Here is an 11,011-nt window from a genome sequence, read left to right on the forward strand (position 1 = left end):
GACCGTCTCTGTTTCAGGAGCTGCTTTTTAACCCTGTTTTGTGGCTGAGCAATGGCTCTCTCTGGGGTGAGAAAGCAGCTCCTTCTGCCCATCTTGCCAATGGAAAGCGATCCAAGCAGGGAGATGAGAGGGGCAATATGTGGATAAAGAGACAGGGAGGCACCTGAGCCTGCAGCCAGGTAGGGACCAGAAGGGGAGGTTTTCCGGAGGATGAAGGAGGCAGAGGCCAATCTGAGCATTCAGAGCCAAGAAACTGTGTGGATGGTAGGTGCTTTGTGGCCAAAGAGGAGGCTGGGAGTGATGAGCACTTTGGAAAGCTGGTGTCCCTCTGAGAAAGACTCGGGTGGCTGCAGGGTGGCATAAAGTTGGGCCCCTTGCAGTGTCCAGTCCTTGAAAATCAAATACAGACCTGGGTCCTTCCCTGTCCTTCACTGTGAGCCCCTGCTCGGAACCTGCTGAGTTTTATATCAGAAGGAGAAAGCATCAACAAACAAACAAAAAAATGCCAACAGGCTTCCTGCACAGTAACATGGTCAGAATTAAATCCTGTCACTAATGAATAAAAGGATTTGGGGAAGATTATAGCTTTTCTGCACAGCCCAAAATGGTCTGGCCTCTGTGAGACCTCAGACCTGCTGAGTGAAGCTGCTGTGCTGCGACTCCCGGAGACGTCGGTGGACTCTACAGGACTGTGGCTCTGACATGAGTCCTTCAAATCAGAACAGACAGAGCTTGTCGCCCCTCAGCAAGCGCTGCAAGGGTCAGAGCACCGGGCACTGCAGGGCTGGGGCAGCTGCATGCCACCTGACTTGGCAGAGCTTTATCCATCCCTTCTTATTCTAAGACTGCCCTTGAGATTGTGTTACCTGTCATCATATCTGGGAACAAGTGTATTTTAAGAGACATCTTTAAAACTACATCCAGCAACAGACCCCTGTTTGTACATCACTCAGCATTTGCTCCCAAAGGTGCATCTGCTGAGGCTGCTGCTCATTTCCTTTCTTTTCGAATGCAATTCAGGATAACCTAAACCTAAACACAGAAAGCAAGCTGAAGCACATAAACTCTGCAGACCCCCAGCATGCAATTAGCAGCACCAACGGCCTGAAGTGGGTCAAGGAAGCCAACCATGCCCACCTCCTGCTTTCTCCTCTCCCAACTTGCAACCCTGCCTGACACCAGATGCGTTCCCTCTGCTGCTTGCTGCCATTCAGACACTGCTTTGCTTTTGCTGCCTGTCCCATCAGACTGACACACTGCAGAACACGTTTTACAAGGTAATTCTGCAGTGAGGAGGGAGAATTTGTAGTTTTATGGAGCTTGTAAACTCAACTTGTAAAGTCCTTTAAAGCCCACAGCTTGGGCATTTCAACCTACTGACACTTAGGGATAAAGGCTGGTGAGGGCAGGGGTGAGAGGGGCCAAATTCATTGCTGAGGGGTCTGCAGGCACTGGAGACTGCACAGGGAATGAGTCTGTAATTGTTTAACGATCACTTTTACACAATTAGCCTAGCTTGTCTCCGTTGCCTCTCAGAGCTATTTGTGTCCTCATGTGCACGTGTGAGCATGAAAGAGTCCAAGCCAGAGCTGCTGAGACACCAAAAGGACCTGAATGAGCTCCTTCTGGTTTGTGCTTCGCTGAAAATGGTGGTAACTGCCTCCTCTGGCAAACTTTGTTTTTGTGCCTCAGAGGTCGGGGTGAGCACCCATGGGTGGCAATGCCACAGGAATGTGAGGTACTGGTGTGCTGGAGTGCCCTGAGAAGGAATAAATAGCCATCTATTGCAGAGCACCAACCATGAACGTAATTGAAGGCAAATGATAATAACAGTGAGTATTACAGAGGGGCTTCTAATAAAGCCTGCTCTGTGTCCCGAGTCAGCCATGTACCTGCCACTGCGGGCTGCGCAAGGTAATTATTCCATGGGCAGCTGAGATGATTGATGGAGATATTCATTAAACACAAACCTGACACTTTGCTCTCTAAATCCAAATAATCCAGCCAAGCTCTCTTGGAATAGGGCACCCTCCTCTCTGCATGTTTTAATGGAGGGTTTCAAAACAAAACTGGCAGCCGCGTCCCGGAGCCCAGACCCAACAGGGCGATCCCTGCTCAGCTCTGAGGGCCGAGGGCAGGTGCTCGGCCAGGGCCAGCTGTGCACACACGGACCCTAAGCAGAGAGTATTAGGCTGTGACAGCTGCAGCTGGCTCTGAAATAAGCACTGAGCATGGAGATTATGATAGATTTTGCCTGTATTATGAAACTGATTTTATATCATATATGAGGTAAAAAAGTTCTGTCTCTCAAAGGGATGGAAATCCTTTTGCACGGCCAGAGCCACCGGCGGAGTGGAGCTCAGGGCTTCTGGTGGGGTCATGCTGGCAGCATCTTGTTGCCTGATGGCTGGTCAACACAGAAAACATCAGTATCCGACTGTCTGGCTTTTGTCTGAGGGAGAAATTAACTGTCTTTTATTCTTTTTTTTCTCTCAGTAAAAGCAACTTTTCAATTCCTTTGCTCTTTTTGACCAACAACCAGGCTGCTTTGGTCCAGCTGTTTTTGTAGTAATAAAGCAGGCAAGAAGGACTCATCTCCTGGTTCTTCACTGCCACCAAGAAGGGATGTCATTCCCATCAGGGCTGATCATGTTGTGTTGCTGCACTCCTAGGAAAGGCCCTCATGACAAGGCTCTGGGCTGCCAGCAGGATCTGCCCGTCTGTACCGAGGGTGCCGATTCCAATGGTGTGGAAAGAAACAGCCAAAGTGATGAGTGCTCCAGTGCAGCCCAGCCCACAGCCCTGCTGCCTCTGCTCCTCCATCGGCTGAGATCTCAGCCTGTAGCCAGCTATTCCTTGTGCTATGCAGACTTCAGCATTAGCACGTGAAGACAGCAGCCTTCCATTGCTGGATGGTATGAATGGCATGAGTATATCACTTTGTTGGTTCTCCAGTATCTGCTCTTAAGGAGAACAGTGTTTAGGAGAATCCTAGAGTACAACTTTAAAAAATACTTTCTAACACTGTTGCTGGTATCTCTGAAGCCATTAAAATGTCCAAGTTAGTTCTGATGGGCTCTCGTTGCTGGGGAGAGCTGGCAGTAAATCTTTATGAGTATGTTGTGATTTAGGAGCGAGTGGGACACGTGCTCTGTTCTGAAGCAGCTCACTTTTTTATGACTGAACTCGTGTCTAGTTCTCCTTCAGTTAGTGCCACGAAACAACACCCATGTCAAAACTGAAGAAAAGCATTGTCAGATGATCAGAGTGCCAGATTATAACTTCAAACCTTTTAAAACGTTGGCTGACATGCCTTAATAAAAGGAAGTTCAAATTTTGGACACCGTAAAATCTCTGCAGGGTGCTGTCAGTGTCTGCTGTCTTCACATGAAATTAGATTTTTTTGTTACTAACTCTCTGTGACCCAGCAACGAGCATCTCCTGGGCAGTGACCAGCTCCTGGGACATCAGCAGCAGCTCTCTAGGCAGGTTACGGCTCTCACCTTTGCTCTCAAGGAGCGAGGGAAGGTCTCATCATCAGCTCTTGGGAAAGGGACCCACGGACTCTCAGTGAAGCACATTGGCAGGTTTGTCTGAGGATGGATGGTGCCCCAGCAGCAAGTTGTGGATCTGCAAAGTGTGGATAGAAAATGATGACTTAAACACATGATCCAAAGGAACACGTCAAAGGGAGATCCCCTGATGGGCCATAAGGCGGTTGTTTGAGTCCTTGGGAAGTTTAAGTGGGTTTGTCTTTCCAGGTGATCCATCAAGCAATCCTGCTGCGAGAGCAAGGACTCTGCAGCAGACAGCCGGCCTCAGCACAGCCTGCACATGGCTCTGTGAGGTCCTGCCCTGCTCGGGGCTCCTGCTGATGTGCTGGGGAGGATGGAGCTGCTTCTCTCTGCAGTCAGACTGATGGAAAGATCCCACTTGCCAGGTGAATGATGCTACTTGGACTGTGCTGGACAGGACTGTGGCAACAAACTCGTGATTTGCTCCTAATATCATAAGCGTGTGAAGGATCAGCCTTTCGAGTAGCCACTGTTCATTATTTGGACCACGTGTCTTCATCGCTCACAACAAAACATGTTGCCTGTGAGCAGTAAAATGGGACTCCTCCCTGTACGCCATACCCAGGGCTGTCTGCCTGCAACTTACCAGGCTCCTATTTAGCAACAGGAGTTGGAGGGAACCAGCGCTGCCAGATCCCTTTGCAGGGCAAACACCCTTGGAGCTGCATAGTCTGGAGCTCCCACTTGCTCTTGACTCCTTTTCAAAGCTGGTGAAAGACTCTCTGTTCCCCAGGTGTGTCCGACTGCGCTGGGATGGATCCTCACGTCCTGCATGAGCCAGGTGCTGCTTGGGGAAATGAGCAAAGCAGGATGCACGGCGGGCTTCAGGCTCACCTCATGACATTATTTAGTCACTGGGGTTATGGGAAATTGCCTGAGCTGTCCGGGAACTGACAGTGGGACCCCATCCTGTTATCATGCTATATAACTGCCCATCAGGAAATGACATAACTACTCTCGTTACTCTGTATTTTATTTTTCACTATTGTGAAGCATCTTTTTTGCTTTGTTTCTGCTGGTGGCGTGTGACCAGTCGTAGTGCCCTGGCTCCCCACATCCTGCTGGGCAAGGTCCACCTCTGGCCCTCAGAGGATCAGGCAAAGGATGTGCCTGTTAGCCACTGTTTTTTCTTGCTGCCCCAGTGATGTTGCTTAGGTCAGGAAATAAACCTATTTGGAAAGTGGCAGGAAGGCAGGCTTTTATCAAGCTGCCTCTGTTGAACATACACAGCAAGATGGGCACCGTGTGTCAGCCAGAACAAGGGCTGTGGGACTCTGAGTTCCCATGGGTCCGGTTGTTGTGATCCAGAGTGACTCCAGGCTGCTGCATCCCCACATCTGGCCCTTCCCTCTTGGAAACCTGCTTCTGCCTGGAGTGACCCACACAACAATGTCTTTCATGGGACTTTGGCACTTTGCACCCTGCCTGTCCTGAGAGAGGAACTTCTGTTTCTTTGCATCTCTGTCAATATATTAAATGTTACTACAGACTAATTGCTCTCCAAGAGCTATACACCAAACTGCTATTCAGGCAACTGAGAAGACTAAGGGGAGCAACAGCCTGTGCAGTGAATACAGGAAAGCCATTCACTGGCTTGCTGCTATTTTTACCCTGCACTGTGTGCAAGCTCCTGGAACCAGGGGTTTGGCTGCCACAGGTCCACCCACACCTGGCCCTGGGCAGGCCCCTTCCCTAGGAGAGGGAATCCTCTGGCTCATCTGCTGTGAACAGCCCCATGCAAACAGCCAGGAGAACTGTCACAGGCGATTCTCTGATTTACAGCAGCACTGTGGTAGAGTATTTTGAGCTCAGTTAACAGCTGTTTTGTTAATTCCCAATTTCTTCCATAATCTGTACATTTTTGTCCTAGCTAGGGCATGGGCTGTGATATATGATGGAGAGCTCTCCCATTAATCACGTGAGAGTGAAAGCATAAACTGGCTTTTATTAGTTTTCAGAGTGCCAGGTCACATAAATTAACTGGATCCTGTGTTTAATGTGTCCTGAGCAGAGTATCCTACCTTTCCTGGTACGACAGCACATCTTAAAAGAGTTTGCTATGCCTACATGGGCAGCAGGAACATACCCTCCTGTGCAGTCCTTGGCCTGACTTTTGCCTATGCTGTCATGCTGGGGTTTGTCCGGGTGCACAGACAGGGGCAGGACCAAGGCACAGGGAAAAGCACTGCTTTTTAGATGTATTTACATTTAGGATAGCCTGCTATCTCTGACAAAAGTGGTGCTTTTTTTTTTCACCATGACTAGAATTTATAGATGGGGAAAACTAAGGCAAATGGAGACGATGCACTGTGTGTGCAGAGCCAGAAGCCAGCCCATGCCTCCCGAGTGAGACTCAACAGTTGTGACACCATGAAAAGCTTTCTGGAATGATTTCACTGCAAGCCAGTGTGCTTCTGCATCCCCAGCTCTGCTGTTTGTGGCAAACTCATGCTATGATAATAACAGTGACTCAGCTCCCAGTGGGTTTCACCACACGTGCTTTTCCTGCGGTGTGCAGGGAGTAACCCTCCAAGGGCTCAGGTTTTTGAAAAGAAGGGATGTCACCAATTCATTTGCTGACCTGGCATCCCTGATTTGCATAGGATGCTTCTGCTCTGTAACTCTAGAATAATGATGGTGATTATAAACACACGAAGGAGAGTGGTGAGGGTGGTGAAATCCAATGTAATCACACATGGGGTAATGTGCTGATGGACGGGCTGTGGTTTCAGGATGCCGGGCTCTGCACAGCCTGCTGAGCTCCAATGGGCAGAGGGAAGTCCCCTGCAGGGGCTCTGCATCTCTCCCCGCAGGAATTCTGCTTCCCCCCTAAGGGTTCTCCCCAACACAGAGCCACTGCTATCGGGCAACAGAGAAAATACAGCATTGCTCTATGAAATGTTGTCATCCAACTCCCAGATCAGAACCTGTGATCCTGCACGTGCAGCCCAGCCAGCCTGTATCTCAGTCCAGCCACTCAGAGAACCTGGCTCAGAGAGCAGCTGGAGTACAAAGTGACTGGAGAGTTTCTGCCTGATCATATCATATCATATCATATCATATCATATCATATCATATCATATCATATCATATCATATCATATCATATCACAGTATATCATCATATCATATAATGGCCTGCTGGAAGGGTACAGAGGCTGCTCAGGTGCTGCTGGCACAGACTGGAGCCACCTTGGGGCTGATCTAACCCATCTTGGCTGCCACGCTCTTGTGCTTGAGCTAGCATCATAGGGGGGCCTCCAAGAGGAATGGGCTTGGTGGGGGACACGTAGCATCCCCAGTAGCACACGGGCTGCCATCGTATCCTTTCCTTTTGTTTGAAAAGAGTCCATCTTCTATCACATCAGTGAGCTCCATTTTGGCAGATACGTGCTTGAAATTCAGTGAGTATCACAAAGTGTACTGGATATTAATGTGAAAGGAAAGGAGGGATACTGAGCTCTGCAGAAAACCGCATAAATCCAAGAAGCATCTTTAGTTTAGAGATGGGACAAACTCTTTACAAAAATGAACCGGTCCCTTAGAAAATACAGATTCACCAGTTGCCCAGTTGTTATCTGTGCTTTTTAAATGCCATTTTAAAGATAGAAAAAGCTTACCATTCAACAAATGTAGTTACTTAACAGCAAATATGGATAAATCGCAACCAACTGGTGTGATACCTCGCAAATACCTTCCCAGTTGTTAAAACAGTTCAAGCATTTTGACAGTGAAAGCTTGGTCAATTTAGCTTAAGAAGACCATACAGTCTGCTGTCTGATCACAGCCTCCATGAGCACCTCTAGAAAACAAGCATGTGAGAAAACGGCGAGCTGACCATGGATATGTACCACCTCTCTAGGTTAATGCACTCTTCTGTACCACAGCCTCAGTCACAAGAGCAAACCCTCCACACAATTTCATGTTCTAGACACTAGAAGCAGATAGAAGTACTTAGAGCCACAAGTTATACATGCATTTCTACATATAACGGAAGTCACATATTTCTACATTCTTATTTCTGTGTCTGGAGTCTTTATGTAGTTGACTCAGGAGACCACCTACAGCAGAAATGCAAAAGAGACCCCACGGGTCTTACATGCAACGGGTTCCAGCACAGCTTCAGAAGTTTTGGGCAACGGGTTTCTCCCACTTCTCTTGGAAGATGCTTAGAAACCATCACTTGGATGGCCTCTAGTTTTAACTTATCATTTAGCTTGATGGTACTCACGGTGTTTGTGCAAGTCCACAGCCAGGGGTACCCATGGGGCTGAGCCTGCTGGGATGGTCTGGGTGGGAAGAGGACTTTGTGTGCTGCACATGGATTGTAGGAACTCGGCACCTTTAAGACAATTCTGTGGCCGTGTTCATGCAGGAGGAGGAGTTTCCCCCTTTCTTTTTGTCCATGTGACACACACTGAAGGATCCCTGAAATATTAAAATAAACAGAAGGCTTGACTTGCAGAACCTGTCTGCTAAGCCAGGAATCACATTTCTTGCTGCAGTTTCAAACCGTCATCCAAAGACTAGTAAAACATTGACAAAAACCTCTTTGCCCCCAGAGCTTTCAACAAAAACAACAGCCCAGTACTTGCACCCATCCCTGAAAGAGCAAATATTTTAGAATCTGTTCCCCCTTCACTCTCTGTGCTTTACACCTACAAAAGGAAGATCTCTGAGCACATTCTCCTTTGTGATTTCAATTCCTTTTCCATTATTTCTCTCATGGCTGATTTAAGAATTAGAAGGCCCCAACGTGCCAGATGTGGGGGAAGTGAGCTTAATGGATGCAGTAAAAGAAATGCAAGGAAAACCCCTGATCCAAGGCCCATTTCCTGCTAGCTCTCCTCCCTGCCTGCTTTCAATGAGCAATACATAACCTCTTGTTGGACAGAGCAATACTTGCTTGTGAGGCAGGACTGCTCTGAGGATAGCTTGTCACTGCAGTGTGTTGTGGGGTAAAGCACAGGATAGAAACCTCTAACCAGAGATACAAGATGGAGCTGAGCAGACCTTACAGACATACCGCTATGTAAGCTTCCTTCCTCAACAACCTGATGCACAGACACAGGGGGACAGGGCAGGCTTAGTCCCTGACACACCCAGGAGGTCTGTGGCACAGCCAAGACCTGAACCAGGTCTGAAGGATGAATGTTTATGTTCCACATAGTAGACAAAACTACTTCTTCACCCTTAGAAACTTCTAATGAAATGTCTGTTGATGTCTCTATTGTGAAAAAGAGGGACTTCCCTGAATGACTTGGCCAGAAAAAAATCTCAGTCAACATTCATGGCTGGGGTGTGAGCTTCATAATAACTGAATACAATTTAATCTCCCAATACTTCTTGGTACTGATATGCCCAGAAAGATGCTAGAAATATCTTACCTGACTGAGATTCTCACGAGGTGAAGCACAGTTTCTAGGTGATGGTTCTTCATGGAATATGTGACAGAGCTCTCTGTCCTTGTGTTTGGAGAGAAGGTTCAGCTCATAAGCCATCCACAGAAGCCGTCAAACCTTAAACTGAACAAAAGAGTAGGTCATTTCCAAAGGACCATAACTAGATCTTTCTGTTCTCCTCCAGACCTTGCCCTTCAGCAGTCCTAACCAATGGATTATGAAAAGGCATTTGACTTGGAAACACAATTTAATTCTGTTTGACACCCAAGCAGTTCAGCCCACAGCACCCTCACTGTCTGGACCCAAACTTGCCACAGTAGCTGCTGCCAGCTGGATCCCCAGAGCTTCTAGCAGTGCAGTCTTTCTTTTGTCTACCCATCCTACAGGACCCACTGAGCATAAGGAGCATCCTGGGCTTCCTCCGTACTTTCAGCCTAGATGAGCCATGAGAGCCAAACTGGGAAGCTGGATATTCCCAGACAAGACGTCCATGACCACCTCTCAGCACCTGAAAGTATTTCTCTTTTCTCCTTCCCCCCCAACACTTGTGTCCACACATCCCACAAGTCTTAACAAAAAACATCATCCTCCTTTTCCATTTCCATTTCCTTTCCCTTTTTTTTTTTTTTTTTTTTTTTCCCCCTGCATGACTGTGCTGCTGCCCTGGTTTTCCTATGGCTGTCTGTCTCTGTCTCTCAGTTTCTTCTGAGCTCACTGAACAATAAGCTTCTCACTGCTTGGTGAAGAGACCTAGAGCAGCTCTGGATACCTTGAACCTCTTACCAGGATAAAAGACTGGCCCTGATAAAAGACCAGGATTTCACTGACACCTCCTGGCTGTTCACTGCTTCTTTTACACTCTTGAAATGCAGAGCCCAGGCTACATCTATCAACTTAATATCCTGCATTTCAGTAAGATCGGGACTCTGTTTTAGCAATTCTGCTGCACAGTGAGTAACAGCTATAAACCCAGGCAGTCTAGTAGAAGACACCAGGAACTAACCTGGTTCTGGGAACAGAAATCTACTTATCTTCTAGAGAAAGGAGAGAGAATAACTGGTTTTGTATGTAGAGAAGTGTTTACGTGGGTCAAGGCAGGCCAAACAGACTCTGCCTCAGTGGTAAGAGAAGCAAGGCAGGAATTGGGAACTGGGCTGGGCTTAGCAGTAGAGCTACAGTGATGTGTGTGGGGAGCCCTGTGCTATGGGGATGTGTGCATTCAGCTTAACAGAGAGGACTGCCCATACAAGCCCCAGGGACTGAAGAGGCCAGAAAAGCACTGGACTTAATATTTCAACAATTTGCCAAGGAGGTGACGTTGACATTGTGGGACAGAGGAGGGCATACAGTTATAAACTTTTATTAGGTGTGGATGATAACAAAGGCACTTAGCAATTGCTGTGTGCTTGGCGTCCCAGGAAAACTGACTCCAAAGCTGGCATCTAGGGAAATGAGCTCTCCAAACTGTAAAGCACAAGAGCTTTGCTGAGAATGTAAGTCAGCTCTTTATTGAACGGTGCATGAGATCAAGTGAGAGAATTTGTTTCACCTGAATCAGCAGATCACTGCTAAGTCATTGCCTGGGCTCATCCATGCACACAGTGAGCACGTCTGGCCGTCTGGCTGTCCTACATCAGCACTGGCTGAGAGGTTTGCAGCTCTTCAGACACAAGTGCTGGGAACAAGGCACAAGGTGCTGGGCTGAGCTGTCAGCCAACAGCTTCCAGGGGAGCCAGGGGAGCTCCCTGCAGCTCATTCCCCCTTGCACCCTCTGACTCCCATGACCTCTCTGCAGATGTGTAAATGGCACCGGAGAGGCCTGTGTGCAGAGCTGGTAATTTGTCCTCACCCAGTCTATCCCCCGCTGGTATGCAGAAACATGCTTGATGTGAGAAATGTGTCCCTGGCATAAAGCCAGGGCCCAAACAGACAAAGAAATAATGTTTACCCCCAGGGCCTTTCTGACAAACAATAAAAAAGCAATAGAGTCAAGATAGATTACGCGTCAGCTAAAATATTACCTCTTCCTGCCAAT

This window comes from Excalfactoria chinensis, chromosome 16, assembly GCF_039878825.1.
Source record: "Excalfactoria chinensis isolate bCotChi1 chromosome 16, bCotChi1.hap2, whole genome shotgun sequence".
Classification (NCBI taxonomy): Eukaryota; Metazoa; Chordata; class Aves; order Galliformes; family Phasianidae; genus Excalfactoria; species Excalfactoria chinensis.